The sequence below is a fragment of the Gopherus evgoodei genome, chromosome 7, assembly GCF_007399415.2.
Source record: "Gopherus evgoodei ecotype Sinaloan lineage chromosome 7, rGopEvg1_v1.p, whole genome shotgun sequence".
In the NCBI taxonomy this organism is placed as follows: Eukaryota; Metazoa; Chordata; order Testudines; family Testudinidae; genus Gopherus; species Gopherus evgoodei.
In genome coordinates, this window is record NC_044328.1 from 77,995,424 (window position 1) to 78,014,263 (window position 18,840).

General features: G+C 52.2%; 1 pseudogene; it reads right to left on the minus strand.

Moving 5' to 3' along the window:
• LOC115655216 overlaps positions 1–18,840 on the minus strand; it is a 55,427-nt pseudogene that overhangs the window by 1,644 nt on the left and 34,943 nt on the right.

An 18,840-nucleotide genomic window follows, 5' to 3' on the forward strand; every position in this document is an offset into this window, starting at 1 on the left:
TAACACGAGGTGTGCCTCCGTTTCCCTGGGGTACTGCACCAATACTAGATGGTGATGGGAAATAAGGGTGTGACTTCACTGAGGAATGATACTTGCCCTTCGTAACCTGAGTCCAGGAAGGGGTTAGAGCCAGGTGACACCTTCTGCCCAGGAACTGGACAAAGGCTGGAGGAGGGGATGGTGGTGTGGCTGTGGGAGGCAGCAGGGAGGGGTTTCAGTTTGCAGCTGGCTGGGGAGATGGGGGAAACCCAGAACCTGGGTCTGGGCTCCCCACCCTACAGGAGGGACCTGACTGAGGGGTCCTATTTTCTGTACCTACAAGCTCTGTTTTAGACGGTGTTCCTGTTGTCTAATATACCTTCTGTTTTACTGGCTAGCTGAAAGTCACAGTGAACTGCAGGAAGTGGAGGGTGCAGGGCCCTGACTCCCCCACACTCCATGACAACTGGTGACAATGGGCTGGGACGTATTGCATCCCCTGGATGGCGCTTCCTGCAGTAAGTGACTGGGGAGCAATCAAACGAAAGGGGATTAATGAGAACCAGGCATGCTGAAGGATCAGAGAGAAGCGGTTTCAGGAGGTGGAGGAGATGCTTAACCCCAAGGAGTATGTGACCCTAAAGGGTGAATGTGAACAACAGGGGAACAACCAGCATCAGGACCAACTGACCTGCTCGAGGGGACCAATGGAATGTGAATTGTTATTACTGTGGGCATAGAGGCCACATACAGATCCAGTATCCCAAGTTCAAGGACCCATAGGCACCAACTCCGTGGATGCTCCGGGGCTGGAGAATCCATGGAAAAAAATTGGTGGGTGCTCAGCACCCACCGGCAGCTCCCCATGGCACCCGCCCCGCTCCCCAGCTCCAGTTCGCCTCCGCCTGCCCAATGAGTGTGCCGCCGTGTCCTGCGTCTCTCCCCTCCCCCCCAGCATTTGTGCTGCGAAACAGCTGATTTGAAGGGCAGGGAGGAAGGGGGAGGAGGGGGAATGCGGCATGCTGAGGGAAGAGGTGGGGCTGGGGCAGGGATTTGGGGAAGGGATCCAATAGGGGCAGGGAGGGGGCGGAGTTAGGGCAGGGAAAGGGGCAGGGGGCACAGGCACCCACTGGTGCCGGAGAAAGTTGGCACCTGTGCAAGGACCGACTGAGCAAATCGAACCCTCACAGGGTTAATTGGGTAGGGACCCATCAGAGGGGCAGGCTTCCCAAGAAGGAGGGGCTGGCAGCTTACCAACTGCTCAGGAGGGAGGAGTTACCCAGACCAGCTCCTCTGTGGGGCATAATGCTCCAGACTCAAGGTTCTCAGTTTACAGGGTGGGCGCAGGGCTGTCCCTGCAGAGCAAGTGCCATGTTCCCCAGGAGGTGAATGGGAAGAAGGTCAATGGATACTGGGACACAGGCACTGAAGTGACGCTGGCCCAGTCTGAGGTAGTGGCCCCAGATCGGGTGGTGCCTGACACCTACCTGATCCTGACGTGCATGAGCAGGACCTCATTCAAGGTGCCCATGGCGAGGGTACATTTGAAATTGGGGACCAAGGAGGGCCCCAAGGATGTGGGGGTGCACCATCATTTGCCCACTGAGGTATTGATGGGGGGTGACCTAGAGGATTGGCCAAGCAACCCCCAGAACGCCCTAGTCATGACCCGTAGCCAGAGCCAGCGAGGGGCACTACTCCCTGACATTGGGGAGGGTACCTCACCAGAGTTACAGGACCCCACCCTGCTGGGGAGGGAGTGCCGAGGGACAAGGCTCAGAGGGGCTGCAGCTTCAGATCCAGCCAGCAAGAGGGAGCAAGCCCCCATCCCTTCCCCAGCTGCTGAGTTCCAGGCTGAGTTGCAGAAAGATCCCTCCTTGCAGAAGCTAAAGGACCTGGCTGTCCTCAGTGTGGCACAGATCATTGGGAAAGGCTGCCAGGAGAGGTTCCTGTGGGAGAAGGGATTCCTGTACTGAGAATGGGCTCCTCCAGGGGAAGTGGAGTCATGGGGGTTCCAGAGGCAGCTGGTGGTCCCCCATGTGACGTTATTGATATAAACTGGGACCATATAGAACATGGGTTGCAACCAAGGTCCTGTAGTGGCACCAAATCCTATGTAAAGGGGGTCATATAAGGTGTCCAAGATCATATTATGAGTTACTGGTTATGATTATGCTGTCTGTATCTCTGTATCGTTATGTAGTTGAAGTTATAAGTATTGGCTGTATACTGTCTGTATTTCAAATTGGTGCTGCAGTTCTGGGAAACACCCCAGACAAGTTGGTGTTAGCTCTGCTTAGCCTGCTTGATGGCCCATTAAGGACTGTCAGCTACACAATCGACCCATTGAGAGGAGGCAGATACGCCTTGTGACTCAGCAAAGTATGCAGGGACTTGCCCATGTGACTCCAAACTCCATTTTGCTGTAATTTTCTACAGTAAGAACAAAGAAGTGTTCTTACACCTGGAAGTGCCTATATAAGGCTGATGCCTCACCTCCATCTTGTCTTCAATCCTGCTTACTACCTCTGGAGGGACTTTACTACAAGCTGAAGCTCTACACAAGGGACTGATGACCCGTCCCAGCGGGGGATGTACTCCAGAGACTTGATTTGAACCTGCAGTTTACTCCATCACTGCTACAAGCCTGAACTAAGAACTTTGCCATTACTGTATGTAATTGATTCCATTTAACCAATTCTAGCTCTCATTTCTACCTTTTTCCCTTTATGAATAAATCTTTAGAGTTTAGATTCTAAAGGATTGGCAACAGCGTGATTTGTGGGTAAGATCTGATGTGTATATTGACCTGGGTCTGGGGCTTGGTCCTTTGGGATCAAGAGAACCTTTTTCTTTTACTAGGGTTTTATTTTCATAACCATTCATCCCCAGGATGGGTGGCACTGGTGGTGATACTGGGAAACTGGAGTGTCTAGGAAATTGCTTGTGTGACTTGTGGTTAGCCAGTGGGGTGAAACCGAAGTCATTTTTGTCTGGCTGGTTTGGTTTGCCTTAGAGGTGGAAAAACCCCAGCCTTGGGCTGTGACTGCCCTGTTTGAGCAATTGATCCTGAATTGGCACTCTCAGTTGGGTCCCACCAGAACCGCATCGTCACACCCCAGAAGTATCGCCATCAGGGACAGCTCCAGGCACCAGCACGCCAAGCGCGTGCCTGGGGCAGCAAGTCACGGGGGGTGCTCTGCCGGTCGCCGTGAGGGCGGCAGGCAGGTTGCCTTCGGCGGCATGCCTGCAGAGGGTCCGCTGGTCCCGCGGCTTCGGCAGACCTCCCACAGGCTTGCCGCCGAATCCGCGGGACCGGGAACCTCCCGCAGGCAAGCCACTGAAGGCAGCCTGCTGCCATGCTTGGGGCCGCAAAATACCTAGAGCCACCCCTGATCACCATAAGTTACTGTACCTGGCCCACAGGGACTGCTGATTTGTATCATTTTTGGTGATGCCCAGAACAGCTCCAAATCCCACCCCCCCACACACACCTGCCTTGTAAGCTGTGATGAAGTGGGAATTTTCCCTTGTTATGTTGTATGTGAGTCTTACTGTTATACATGAGTGCTGTGTGCAGGGCCGGCTTTTGCAAGTGTAGGGCCTGATTCGTGGGGCTTGTACTCAGTGGGAGGTGCTCCGAGTCTTCGGTGGTACTTCGGATTGCTGCTCTCTGGCCTGGGGGCTTACCACGCTCCAGCCGGCTCACCAGCCTGGAGAGCAAGGCCGTGGGCTTGCTGTGCTCTGGCTGGGCGCGTGGGGCCACAGGCTTGCCGCACTCTGGCTGGTACTCCGGCCCGGGGGAGCGGCACCACGGGACTTTCAGTGCTCGGGCCAGTGCTCCGGCAGGGGAAGTGGGGCCGCAGGGCTTGCTGCACTCTGCTGGGGAAGTGGGTCACAGGGTTGCTGGGCTCTGGTCGGGGGAGCGGGGCCGCGGGGATTGCCACGCTCCGGTCGGGATATTGGGGCCGTGGGGCTTGCTGTACTCTGGTGGGAGGAGCAGGGCTGCGGGGCTTGCTGGGCTCCAGCTGGAGCGCAGGGTCTGATTCAGGGGAATCGGCCTAAAGCCGGCCCTGGCTGTGTGTGCCTCAGTTTCCCTGTGTATTGCACCAATGTCTAGATGGTGGGAATAAGGGTATTACTTTTGTGGGGGTTGCTCCAGCTGCCTGCTCCAATGCTATGGTGGCCCCTTTGTAACCTGAGACGAGGAGGGGGATGTGACCAGGTGACCCTTGGTTTGGGAAGCAAGACAAAGACTAGAGGAGAAGCAACGGGCAGGGCAGGGGCCAGGCATCTGGAAGCGAGTCAGGGTATGTCTGCACTACCGGATTATTCCTATTTTACATAAACCGGTTTTGTAAAACAGATTGTATAAAGTCGAGTGCATGCGCCCACGCTAAGCACAATAATTCAGCGGCGTGCGTCCATGTACTGAGCCTAGCGTCGATTTCCGGAGCGTTGCACTGTGGGTAGCTATCCCGTAGCTATCCCATAGTTCCCGCAGTCTCCCCCACCCCTTGGAATTCTGGGTTGAGATCCTAGTGCTTGATGGGGCAAAAAACATTGTCACAGGTGGTTCTGGGTACAGCCTCACCCCTCCCTCCGTGAAATCAGCAGACAACCATTTCGCGCCTTTGTCCCTGGGTGAACTGTGCAGACATCATAGCACAGCAAGCATGGACCCTGCTCAGATCAAGACAGCAATCATGGTCGTTGTAAACACCTCACGCATTCTCGTGCAGGCTATGCTGAACCAGGACCTGCAAAGCCAGGCGAGGAGGAGGCGGCTATGGCAGTGCGGTGATGAGAGCGATGAGGACATGGACACAGAATTCTCTCAAACCACGGGCCCCTGCTCTTTGGAGATCCTGCTGGTAATGGGGCAGGTTCTAGCCATTGAACGACGATTTTGGCCCCGGGAAACAAGCACAGACTGGTGGGACCGCATAGTTTTGCAGGTGTGGGACAATTCCGAGTGGCTGCGAAACTTTCGCATGCGTAAGGGCACTTTCATGGAACTTTGTGACTTGCTTTCCTCTGCCCTGAAACTCCAGAATACCAAGATGAGAGCAGCCCTCACAGTTGAGAAGCAAGTGGCAATAGCCCTCTGGAAGCTTGCAATGCCAGACAGCTACCAGTCAGTCAGGAATCAGTTTGGAGTGAGCAAATCTACTGTGGGGGCTGCTGTGATGCAAATAGCCAAAGCAATCATTAAGCTGCTTCTACGAAAGGTAGTGACTCTGGGAAATGTGCAGGTCATAGTGGATGGCTTTACTGCAATGGGATTCCCTAACTATGGTGGGGCAATAAATGGAACCCATATCCCTAACTTGGCACTGGAGCACCAGGGCACCCAGTACATAAACCGCAAGGGGTACTTTTCCATGGTACTGCAAGCACTGGTGGATAACAAGGGACGTTTCACCAACATCCGCATGGAATGGCCAGGAAGAGTTCATGATGCTCGTGTCTTCAAGAACATTACTCTGTTTAAATGGCTGCAGCCAGGGAATTACTTCCCAGACCAGAAAATAACAGTTGTGGATGTTGAAATGCCTGTAGTTAACCTGGGGGACTCAGCCTACCCCTTGATGCCATGGCTCATGAAGCCGTACACCGGCAGCCTGGACAGTAGTCAGGAGCTGTTCAACTACAGGCTGAGCAAGTGCAGAATGGTGGTAGAATGTGCATTTGGCCATTTAAAGGCGCGCTGGTGCACATTACTGACTCTCTCAGACCTCAGCCAAACCAATGTCCCCATTGTTATTGCTGATTGCTGTGTGCTCCACAATCTCTATGAAGTAAAGGGGAGACCTTTATGGTGGGGTGGGAGGCTGAGGGAAATCACCTGGCTGCTGATTACGCGCAGCCAGACTCCAGGGTGATTAGAAGAGTACACCAGGAAGTGTTGCGTATCAGAGAAGCTTTGAAAACAAGTTTCATCACGGGCCAGGGTACGGTGTGACTGCTGTGTTTGTTTCCCCTTGATGAACCCCGCCCCTTGATTGACTCATTCCCTGTAAGCCACCCACCCTCCCAGGGCTGGCTTTAGGAAGTGCGGGGCCCAATTCGAACAGTTTCGGTGGGGCCCCGGCAGGGACGACTTAAAAAAAACATGTAAAAAAACACGTGGGGCTTGTACTCACCGGGCAGTGCTCCAAGTTTTTGACGGAACTTTGCCAGCAGGTCCTTTACTTGCCCCAGGTCTTCAGCGGCACTGAAGGACCTGCCACCAAAGTGCTGCCAAAGACCCAGAGAAAACGAAGGACCCGCCACCAAAGTGCCGCCGAAGACCCAGAGGGCTGCTGGGTGAGTAAAAATTAAAATGGCGCCTCTAGCCAGGGAAGAGATTCTCACTGTGCGCGAGGCCCTCTTAGGTGCCGGGCCTGATTTGGGGGAATTGGTGGAATAGACCTAAAGCCTGCCCCGCACCCTCCCCCTTCGATTACAGCTTGCTTAAGGAAATAAAGTCACTATCGTTTAAAAATCATGTATTCTTTATTAAGTCATTATAAAAAGAGGGAGAGAACTGACAAGGTATCCTGGGTGCGGTTTGGGAGGAGGATAGGATGGAAGGAAAAGGCCACTAAAAAAATTTCAAAGTAATGACAGCCTTTTGGTTGGGCTGTCCACGGGGGTGGAGTGGGCGGGTGCACGAAGCCTTCCCCCACACGTTCTTACACATCTGGGTGAGGAAGATATGAAACATGGTGAGGTGTGAGGGTGGTTACACAGGGGCTGCAGTGGCACTCTGTGACCCTGCTGCTGTTCCTGAAGCTCCACCAGACGTCGGAGGATGTCAGTCTGATCATGCAGCAGCCCCAGCGTTGCATCCCGCCACCGCTGATCTTCCTGCCTACACCTCTGATCTTCCTGCCGCCGCCTTTCATCTCGAGCGTCTCTCCTCTCCTCACGTTCGTCCCTCCTATCTTCATGTTGGTCCCTCCTGTCCTCATGTTCACTGGCATCTTTCCTGTAATTTGATACCACGTCCTTCCACTCATTCAGATGAGCTCTTTCATTGCGGGTCACTTCCATGATTTCTGAGAACATTTTGTCTCACATCTTTTTTTTCCACTGCCTTATCTGAGATAGCCTTCGGGATGGAGTAGGGAGGCTTGAAAAATTTGCAGCTGCATGAGGGAGGGAAAAAAGGGAGACGTATTTAAAAAGATACATTTTACAGAACAATGCTTGTACTCTTTCACTGTGAACAACACTATTTCACCTTACATAGCACATGTGATTTCACTACAAGGTTGTATTTTGCATATTGAGTGCCTGCAGCTCTAGTGTTAGAGATCTCACAGATGCAGGTCCGGGCAGCAGAATTCAGCTTGCATGCGTCCATGGTAAGCCATTGTCTTTCAGCTTCTGCAGCCTTCATATACACAGTGCCCTCCTTTCCCAAATACCAAGCAAAGCCCGTTCAGTGCTGCTTCTTTCCTGTTAACATGCAGCAGCAGAAACCACCCCCCCATCCTATTCTCTGGGATGATCGCTTTACCCCTCCCCCCACCGCGTGGCTGGTATCATGGAAGATCACTGCTAAACACCCCTTTCCCCCTACACCACGTGGCTGGTAGCAGGGAAGATCCCTGCTAGCCAAAGGCGAAAAAGCTCAGCGCCATTCCCCCACCCCCACCCCCCCGCTTGGCTACCTGCAAGGAAGGATTTCTTTTAAGCAACAGGCAAACAGCCCAGTCAGAATGGCCATCTCTGTCCCCTTAATTAAATTCCTGAATTTCAACCAGGTTACCATGAACAGTATCACTCTCCTGAGGATAACACAGCGAGATAAAGAACGGATGTTACTTGAATGCCAGCAATCACCGGGACCATACGCAGCTAGGCTTTGTCATGCAATGATACCAGATTACTTGCTACATGCATGGCATGGTCAAGTGTCCTACCATGGAGGACAGAATAAGGCTGCGCTGCCCAGAAACCTTCTGCAAAGGCTTTTGGAGTACCTCTAGGAGAGCTTCATGGAGATGTCCCTGGAGGATTTCCGCTCCATCCCCAGACATGTTAACAGACTTTTCCAGTAGCTGTACTGGCCGCGAATGCATCCCAAGTTCTCAGGGCAAATTAATCATTAAAAAACACTTGCTTTTAAACCATGTTTTATATTTACAAAGGTACACTCATCAGAGGTCACTTCCATGGCTTCGTTGTCTGGGCTAGTGGCTTGGGATGGCTGGGAGGGCAATTCCGTCAGGCTGAGAAAAAGCTCCTGGCTGTTGGGGAGAACGGAGTGCTGTGTGCTCTCTGCAAGCTCATTCTCCTCTTCATCCTCCTCATCTTCCCCATCGGCAGAATCCTCAGGCATGGCTGAGATTACTACCCCCACCTTGGAATCCATGGACAGGGGTGGGGAACTGGTGGTGGACTCCCCTAGAATTGCATGCAGCTCAGCGTAGAAGCAGCATGTTTTCGGCCCTACCCAGGACCTGCCGTTTGCTTCTTTGGTTTTCTGGTAGGCTTGTCTGAGCTCCTTAACTTTCACACGGCACCATACTGAGTCCCTGGTGTGGCCATCATGGCCTTGGAAATTTTTTCAAATGTTTTTTCATTTCATCTTTTGGAATGGAGTTCTGTTAGCACGGAATCCTCTCCCTATATAGCGATCAGATCCAGTCCTTCCCGTGCGGTCCATGCTGGAGCTCTTTTTCGATTCTCAGGAGACTGCATTGTTACCTGTGCTGATGAGCTCTGCGTGGTCACCTGTGCTGGTGAGCTCTCCACACTGGCCGAACAGGAAATGAAATTCAAAAGTTCTCAGGGCTTTTCCTGTCTACCTAGCCAGTGCATCCGAGTTCAGATTGCTTTCCAGAGCGGTCACAATGATGCACTGTGGGATACCGCCTGGAGGCCAATACCGTCAATATGTGGCCACACTAACTCTAATCCAGCATGGCAATACTGATTTCAGTGCTACTCCTCTCGTCGGGGAGGAGTACAGAAATCGGTTTAAAGAGCCCTTTATATCGATATAAAGGGCCTCGTCGTGTGGACAGGTGCAGGGTTAAATCGATTTAATGCTTCTAAATTCGGTTTAAACGCGTAGTGTAGACCAGGCCTCAGTCTCTGCTGGCTTGGGGCTCAGGAGGAGGACCAGAGCCCTGGCTCTGGGCTCCGCTCCATCCAGGATGGAATTGCCTGAAAGTCACTGATTTTTGTGATGCCAAGCTCTGCCCTAAGCTGTGTTCCTGTCAACTAATAAACCTGTTTTACTGGTTGGCTGAGAGTCACATCTGACTGTGGAGTTGGGGTGCAGGGCCCTCTGACTTCCCCAGGAGCTCTGCCTGGGCAAACTCGCTGTGGGAAGTGCACAATGTGGAAGGGGATGCTGAATGCTCCGAGGTCAGACCCAGGAAGGTTGAAGCTGTGTAAGCCTCTTGCCCTGGAGACAGTATGCTCAGAGAGAGGAAGGGCCCCCAGACTCCTGGCTGGATTCATACAGAGTAGCTCCAGTGCATCGCCTCCATGACAACAGCCAATATATATTTTTTAAAATGTAAAAATGTGAGGGCTCTGGGTTGGGGCTGATGATGAGGGGTTTGGGATGTGGGAGGGGCTCAGGCAGAGGGTTGGGGTGCAGGGGTGAGGGCTGGGGATGTGGGGTTTGGGATGCAGGAGGGGGCCCAGGGCTTGGGCAGAAGGTTAGGGTGTGGGGGGATGAGGCTCGGGCTAGGTGCCCGGAGGGGGGGAGTGCTGCCATCACATGTGCGCCTCCTTCCCTCCTGCTGCCCCTCACTGTAGTGGGGGCCGGGGGACACTCGAGGGAGGTGTGCCGGGGCGGCAGGCGGGGTCAGGGGAGAGACCCGGCCTCAAACATTGGTGGAGCCGTCCCCCAGGCCCTGAATATTGCTGGAACCTGGGTACCACGGGCCCATATAACTGGCCTCCATAGGCACCAACTTTCTCTGGCACTGGTGGGTGCCCTTGCGCCCCTACTCCTTTCCCTGCCCCTGGCCCCACCCTTTCCCCACCCCTGGCCCTGCCCCCATTCCAACCCTATCCCCAAAGTCCCCGCCCTAACTCCGCCCCCTCTCTGTCCCTATTAGATTCCTTCCCCAAATCCCTGCTCCTTCCCCCAGCATGCCGCGTTCCCCCCTCCCAGCGCTTGCACCGTGAATCAACTTATTGCTGAGCATCCACCAATTTTTTTCTGTGGGTGCTCCAGCCCCAAAGCACCCATGAAGTCGGCGCCTATGCTCACCGCCCTGCTGGCCCATGACATCCCGCTCTCAGGACAGCAAGGAATCCAAGATACTAGGCAGAGGCTGCCACAGAACTTTTACTGGCCTGGAGTCTTCAATACTGTCCAACAGCATTACAGATCCTATGATCCATCAGAGTGTGAGGAAGGCCCAGGACAAGGGGAAAGTGGCTTTGAGACCTTTGCCCATCATACAGGAGCCTTTTCAGAAGGACATAATGGACATAGTGGGGCCTCGCCGCAAGACAACCCGGTTGGGGAAGTGATACATTCTGGTGGTGATAGATTTTGCTACCCGTTACCCCGAGGCAGTGGTCTTGTCTTCTGTCGAAGCAGGCACAGTGGCAGACAAGCTGCTGACCATTTTCAGCTGAGTGGGGTTCCCCAAGGAAGTCCTGACAGACCAGGGATCCAACTTCATGTCAGCTCTGCTCCGGTGCTTGTGGGAGAAATGTTGGGTCCAGCACATCTGGGCCTCAGCATATCATCCCCAGTCCAGTGGGCTGGTGGAGGGGTTTAATGGAAGTCTAAAGATGATGCTGAAAACCTTTATGAACCAGCACCCGCAGGACTGGGACTATTATTTACCTCACCTGCTCTTCAGGTACAGGGAAGAGCCCCAGGATTCTACCGGGTTTTCACCCTTTGAACTGTTATACAAAGAAGGATAAGGGGGCCCCTAGACGTGATAAGAGACGAATGGGAGGGGAAGGACACTCCCAATGGAGAATCAGTGGTGGAGTATGTCTTGACCTTTCAAGAAAGACTTGCTGAGCTCATTGGCTTGTCCAAGGAGAATCTGGCCAAAGCCCAGAGGAAGTGCAAGGTCTGGTATGACCGCATGGCACAGGCCAGGTGATGGTTCTCAAAACAAACTACAAGCCACCTGGGAAGACCCTTTCAAGGTTGTCAAGCAACTAAATGAGGTAATCCATGTGGTGGAATTGTCTAACTGGGCACACTACCACCAGGTGTACCATGTTAATATGATGAAGCCATATTATGATAGGGGAATGTGGTGTTGGCCGTGTGTAGGAATTGTCAGGAGCAGGGAGATGACCCTTTAGTAGATCTATTCCCTGAGACAGAAGCTGGTTCCTCCCTGGAAACAATTCCCCTAGCTGATCAGCTAACACCTGCCCCCCAAGCTGAGATCAGAGGGGTGCTGCATTTGTACCGCAGCGACAGCTATTTTCCAACCAGCCTAGACTCACTAATCTGACTATCCACCGAGTGGAGACAGGATCACATCCTCCTATAAGATGCTCCCCCTTCCGAGTCACAGGGAAAACTGCTCAGGACATGGAAAAAGAGGTCAGTGACATGCTGGCTTTGGGGGTAATCCAGCCATCTTCCAGCCTTTGGGCCTCTCCTGTGATGTTGGTCCCCAAAAAGGAAGGGTCAATCCAGTTCTGTGTGGATTATTGGAAGCTTAATGCCATCACCGTGTCTGATGCCTATTCCATTCCCAGGCCTGACAAGCTCCTAGACAAGCTGGGATGAGCTTACTAACGTACCACTATGGATCTTGCAAAGGGCTACGGGCAAGTGCCACTGGATGCAGATGCCAGGCTGAAATCTGCCTTTATAACCCCTCTAGGGCTCTGTGTGTTCCTGACCCTGCCTTTCAGCCTCAAGGGGGCACCTGCTACCTTCCAGTGCTTGATGGATCAGCTACTGAGTGGGATGAAGTGTTTTGCCGTGGCATACTTTGATGACATCTGTGTCTTTAGCCAGAACTGGGAGGTCTATGTATCTCAGGTTAAATAAGTGCTGGACCAATTCTTGAAGGCTGGGCTGACCATAAAAACTGAGAAGTGCAAGGTGGGGATGGCTGAAGTATCTTACCTGGGCCACCAGGTGGGGAGCAGCCACCTAAATCCAGAACCAGCCAAGGTAGAGACGATCAGAGATTGTCCCCCTCCCCAAAATAAAAAGCAGGTCCAGGTCTTTATTGGGATGGTGGGGTATTATCGAAGATTTGTGCCACACTTTAGCTCCATAGCTTCCCCCATTAACTGAGCTGAGCAATAAGGGAAAGCCAGACAGTGCCAGAAGGGTCTCTGTATGCTGAAGGAGGCTCTGGTCAGTGGCCTAGTTCTGGTAAACCCAGACTTTGACAATCCCTTTTCGGTGTTCACGGACACCTCAGACCCGGGTCTGGGTGCAGTGTTAATACAGGTTGATGAAAAGTGGGAGAGACCTTGTCATAAACAGATAGCTAAGGGTTAATGTCTCTTTCACCTGAAACACCTGACCAGAGAACCAATCAGGAAACCGGATTTTTTCAACTTTGGGTGGAGGGAATTGTGTGTCTGAGGTCTTTGTTTTCTGTCTGCCTGCTTTCTCTGAGCTTTGGAGAAGTAGTTTCTACTCTCTATTCTTCTGTTTCTAAGTGTAAGGACAAAGAGATCAGATAGTAAGTTATATGGTTTTTTTTCTTTGGTATTTGCATGAATATAAGTGCTGGAGTGCTTTGATTTGTATTCTTTTTGAATAAGGCTGTTTATTCAATATTCTTTTAAGAAATTGCCCTGTATTGTATCATCTTAATACAGAGAGACCATTTGTATTTTTTCTTTCCTTTTTTTATAAAGCTTTCTTTTAAGACCTGTTGGAGTTTCTCTTTACTTCAGGGAAATTGAGTCTGTACTCACCAGGGAATTGGTGGGAGGAAGAAATCAGGGGAGATCTGTGTGTGGGTTGGATTTGCTAGCCTGATTTTGCATTTCCTCTGGGTGAAGAGGAAAGTGCTTTTTGTTTCCAGGATTGGGAACGGAGAGGGTAGTTTCACAGAGCTTGTGTCTGTGTATCTCTCCAGGAGCACCTGGAGGGGGGAAGGGAAAAAGGATTATTTCCCTTTGTTGTGAGACTCAAGGGATTTAGGTCTTGGGGTCCCCAGGGAAGGTTTTTCAGTGGGACCAGAGTGCCCCAAAACACTCTAATTTTTTGGGTGGTGGCAGCAGGTACCAGGTCCAAGCTGGTAGCTAAGCTTGGAGGTTTTCATGCTAACCCCCATATTTTGGACGCTAAGGTCCAGATCTGGGACTAAGGTTATAACAGACCTCCCACCATATACTTGAGCAAGAAGTTGTTATCTCAAGTGCAAAAATACGTGGCCATAGAGAAGGAATGTCTGGCTATGGCATGGGCCTTTAAGAAACTACAGCCATATCTATGTGAGCGATACTTCACTGTGTACACTGACCGTACTCCCCAGACCTGGCTACACCAGATGAAAGGAGCCAATGCCAAGCTCCTGAGGTGGAGCCTACTCCTCCAGGATTACGATATGGAGGTGGTGCATGTGAAGGGGAGTGCCAATGTGATAGCTGATGTGTTGTCCCGGAGAGGTGAGCCTGAACTTCCCCAGGTCACTGGTTAGAGTGACCCCACTCAGTTCAGTCTCGAAGAGGGGAGAGATGTGATGAAATAGAGAGTATTAACCAGGTAATGTTGCATGGGGTTTTTACTAGTTTACTGTCTTCTGCTAACACGGGGCGTGCCTCCGTTTCTCCGGGGTACTGCACCAATACTAGATGGTGATGGGAAATAAGGGTGTGAGTTCACTGAGGGATGATACTTGATGGCCAGTATGTAAACGATGGCAACTGCCCTTCATAACCTGAGCCCAGGAGGGGGTTGGGGCCAGGTGACACCTTCAGCCTGGGAAACTGGACAAAGGCTGGACATGGGGCCAGGGATGTGGCTGTGGGAGGCAGCAGGAAGGGATTTCAGTTTGGAGCTGGATGGGGAGATGGGGGAAGCCCAGAACCTGGGTCTGGGCTTCCACCCCTCAAGAGGGACCTGACTAAGATGTCCTATCTTCTGTACCTACAGGCTCTGTTTGGGACTGTGTTCCTGTCATCTAATAAACCTTCTATTTTACTGACTGGCTGAGAGTCATGGTGAATCTCAGGAAGTCTGGGGTGTAGGGCCCTGACTACCCCACATTCCGTGACACCCTCCCAATGAGACCTGGCCTCTGACCCCTTCCTTCTGACCCCTCATGGGATATGGCTTCTGCCCTTCCCTCTGACCCCCCCATGGGATATGGCCTCTGCCCCTTCCCTCTGATCCCTCATGGGACAAGGCTTCTGACTCCTTCCCTCTGACCTCCCTCTGACCTGCCCGCTGACTCCCCCAATGAGATCTGCACTCTGACCCCTTCCCTCTGACCCCTTTCCTGTGACTCCTCATCAGGCCCATCCTCTTCTTCTGACCCCTCATGGGACCTGGCCTCTGATCCTACCCAGCTGACTCTGCCTCTCTGTCAGCCGGGATCCCAGTCTTGGCGGTCCCAATCCTTTTTTCAATAAATAAATGAATAAATAAATAAAATATTTTATTTTTTTTTGCTTCTGTGTCCGGGCTACCTTTCTAGGACTCCCTGGAAGCTCCTGGCAAATTTTGAAAAAAACCTTCAATGAGCCCGATCCTGACTGCCGGGAGGAAGTCTTGAGCTGCGGCCGGGGATGGTGTACCCAAGGCAGCTTGCCAGGCGGCCGTGGCCCAGTCTTGCAGCCCCGATCCTTATTTTTTTTGGAGGTAATCTCAAATTTTTCCACAGGAGGGCAGCACTGAGTCCAGCCACCAGGTCAACCCAGTTCTCCGTTCAGCCATTGGATCTCCGACTGGGGATGGAGAGCCCTGGGCTGCTTGCATGGCGGCTGGGTCAGCCAGAGAGGTAGAGTCAGCTGGGTAGGATGAGAGGGCGGGTCCCATGCGGTAGGGTCAGAGGCCAGGTCCCATGGGAGGTCAAGAGGGAAGGGGTCAGAGGACAGATTCTATGGGGGGGGTCAGAGGGCAGGTTCTATGGAGGGGTCAGAGAGAGAGGGACCCACCCCTCAGGAACTGGTAGGAATCATCCCCTCCCTAGGGACCTTCCCTCTGACCCACCCACAGGAACTGGCATGAGCCAGCCCATCCCCATGCCATCAGCACTGTACAAACTGGAAGGCACAGCAGGCTCCAGAGCCAAAGTATATTAGTCTGCTTCCTTGGAAAGAGTGGGCTGCTGCAGACTCTGGATGTTCTGCAAGGGTGACCCCATGCAGTGCTTGTGGCAGGATCCAAGCTCCAGGTGACAAAGATGCAGAGCTGAAATAAGTGGTTGTTACTGAGAGGAGCAGGGTATTATGAACTGCATTGTGTGCTCTGTGTTGACACAGGGTCCTGCTGAGCAGTCCCAAAGACAAAGCTATCATACTACATTCAAACAGCTGTCCTGCTGATGATGCCTAGTGAACCTCACTGATGAAATAACATTAAGAGTCATCAAGATGGCAGGCAGTCTTGGAGCATCGACTTTTTGAACGGTTCTCAGCTACTGGCCTAATCCATTGAACAGTGTTTTTTCTACACAGGTGGAGTTGTGTGGGGGAGGGGGGCTGGAGCTTGTGATGAAGAGGGAATTGTCTAATATTTTTATGAATGATATGCATGCATTATGTCCTTGGTAATTGATTGCTAGGTAAGCATGTCTAAGATCTTCTCCTCAGCTCACACCCATATATTTAGTTTTATCCTCACTGATCTTGAGTCCTATTTTTCTTGCCACTTCCAGCCTCCAGTCACCCTTTGTCCCACATCTTCTGTCTCTCCTATGATAGCTAGGTCATCAGCAAATCCAAAGGTTTGCTGCAGGCAATTTAAATTCACTCCATCCTGAGAAATGTGCAGTGATCATACCTAAAGCTACGTTTTAGCTACGGGTATTTTTAGTAAAAGTCATGGACAGGTCACAGGTAGTAACCAAAAACCATGGCCCACGACCTGTCCATGACTTGAACTACACCCTTGACTAAATCTTGGGAGTGCTTGGAGGAGGGGGGGAAGTTATGGGTGCTGGGGGCACTGTGGGTGCCGGGGGGGGCAGTCTGAAGCTGCTGCAGGTGCACAGGGGGGGACTGCAGGTAGGGGGAGCAGTCTGGGAGTGGCATGAGTGCTGGCAGTGGGGATTGATGGGGCTGGCAGGTTCCCTACCTGGCTTCTCGGAAGTGGTGACATGTCCCTTCCTGAGTTCTTAGTGACGCAGGCTATCAGCTCTGCAGCTCCCATTGGCTGGGAATCGCAGCCAATGGGAGCTGCAGGGGCGGTGCCTGTGGGTGGAGGCACCACACAGAGCTAGGAGCTGAGGGAGGGAGGGAAGGACATGTTGCTGCTCCCGGGGAGTTTCCCCCAAGGTAAGTGGTGCCCAGAACGCTCACCCCTTCCCATGCCCAACCCCGAGCCCTGAGCCCCCTCCCACATGCAAACTCCTCCTGCTGCTACTGATGGGTGGGGGGAGACTTCCCCCAGCAGCGGCTGATGCAACTGGCCCAGAAGCTGCCTGAGCTACTTAGGCAGCCCCAGAGCCAGCCACTGCAGAAGTTGCAGAAGTCACGGAATCTGTGACTTCCATGACCTCGGTGACAAGCTCACAGCCTTAATCATACCACTTTCCATAACGACATTAAAGGGTACTAAGAATAATGCATCTCCCTGGCTTAGTCCAATATTGATGTCAAATGGGGCAGAGATATCACTCCCTACTTATACTCTACTTTTGGAATGGCAAACACACATTTGTACCATCCTAATAATTTTGTCAGGGATTTCTCTCGACATGTACTAACATATGCTTCTTAAAGTCTATAACAACTATGTATGTGTTGTGGTCAGCTCTGTGACTCAAGAGTGTGAGTACCAACCTCAGGGCAGACTGTTAAGATTGAGGGCACCAACCCCAAATTGGTTGTAGGTTCTATTCTTAGATTTCACCAACTGAGCATCCAGTGTAAACTCTTCAGGCACTATAACAGCCTGAAGGTAGGCAGTGGATATAAGAGGCGTGGGGAGGCTAAGCCTCTCCAAATGGGCAAGAAATGCTGAATGCGGTGCACCTCGCTTTGAAGGTGTGCTGGCCCACTGCCAGCGCCGTAACAAGGGCAAGTGAGGCACTTGCCTTGGCCGCGCAAAGCTGAGGGGCACAAAAAAAGACAAATTAAGTTTTTTAATTCTTATTATTTTATGAAAAATTATAATCACATAATAAGCACATTGCATCATGACAAATGTACAATGAAAATGGAAAATAAATAGAATACACCCTACAGTAATTATAAAACATTGGTTCTCAAACTGGGGTGTCGTGACCCGGTTATGTGAGAGGTAGCGCGCATCTGCAAGTTGTGAGCCCCGACCCCTGCACCGGGCTGTGAACCCCAACCGTAATGCATGGCTGCGAGCCCAATCCCTTGTGTGGAGCTGCGGAACTATGGGCCCCAACCCAGGCATGTGGCTGTGAGCTGCGAGCCCCAACCTCGACCCCTGTGTGGAGCTGCGGGACTATGAGCCCCAACCCAGGTGCGTGACTGTGAGCTCCAACCCCGACTGGGATGAGCAGCTGCGAGCCCCGACCCTGACCTGTGAGCCCCGACCCCTGCGTTGGGCTGTGAGCCTCGACCCTAGTGCGTGACTGTGAGCCCTGACCCTAGGCTGTAAGCCCTGACCCCAACCTCTGCGCATGGCTGCAAGCCCCGACCCCAACATGTGGCTGCGAGCCCTGACCCCGTGCTGCGAGCCCCGACCCTGTGCTGGGCTGCCAGCCCCGACCCTGACAGTTCGTGATGCACTATGATGCACACCTTATATGTATTAGTTGATTTTGTATGCGGATCTTATGATTAAAATAAAGAAACATTCTATTATCACTATTATTTTTGTTATTTAAGTATTTTTCTCTTTTTTTTTTACAAAAGAACTACTATGAAATTAAATGGAGGAGGGAGGGCGCAATTTTATATTCTTGCCTTGGGCGCAAAAATAGCTAGTTATGGCTCTGCCCACTGCCTTTGGAGTGCCATTGCTGGAAGCTCCTGGTAAGTGGGGCTGCCACTGGTGCCCGGACTGTGGCCCTACCCCCGCTCCGCCTCTTCCCCCGAAGCCCCATTCCGCACTCATGCCTCTCTGCGGGAGGGGGCAGAGAGGGCAAGTGGAGAGCCAAAATGGCTTTGGGGGAAGGGAGCAGGAAGAGGCTGAGTGGAGGCAGGGTCTCAGGGCACAGCAGGAGGCAGGGCCATGGTTCAGGCACTGGTGGTCTTCCCCCCATTTCTACAGAGCTTCCAGTGCTCACGCCCAGCCTCCCCAAATGCAAGAGTCACGTGCCCCTGTGAGCCTTAACATGGAGTCACAGTCTGTGGTCTAGTCGCTGGGTACTCTAGTCTATCTTGCCACCCAGGTAGGCCTACCTTTGTGATAGATGGTCCCTTATGCCAAGGTTCACAGCAGTATGAAGATTACTGACAACCCCATAGGATCAGTCGCTTACCCCAGGCCAATTGCACCTTAGATCTCGCCCCAAAGAAAACACTTGTAGCCAATCTTATAATGAACTACATGAAGATTTATTAATAGGTAAAGGAAACAAGGTGCTTTTTTTACAAGGTTAAAACAGGTAATGTACATACACACACACGTGAGTGCCAGTCTTATGTTTCAAAAAGTAATAGAGCTTGCTTATTATAAAAGCTTCTGAGATTGCATCTACACAGCAGCTGGCCTGGCCTGGGTCAGCAGACTTGGGTTCATGGGGCTTGGGCTACAGTGCTGTGTAGGCATTCGGGCTCAGGCTGGGGCCAAAGGTCTAGGCTCCT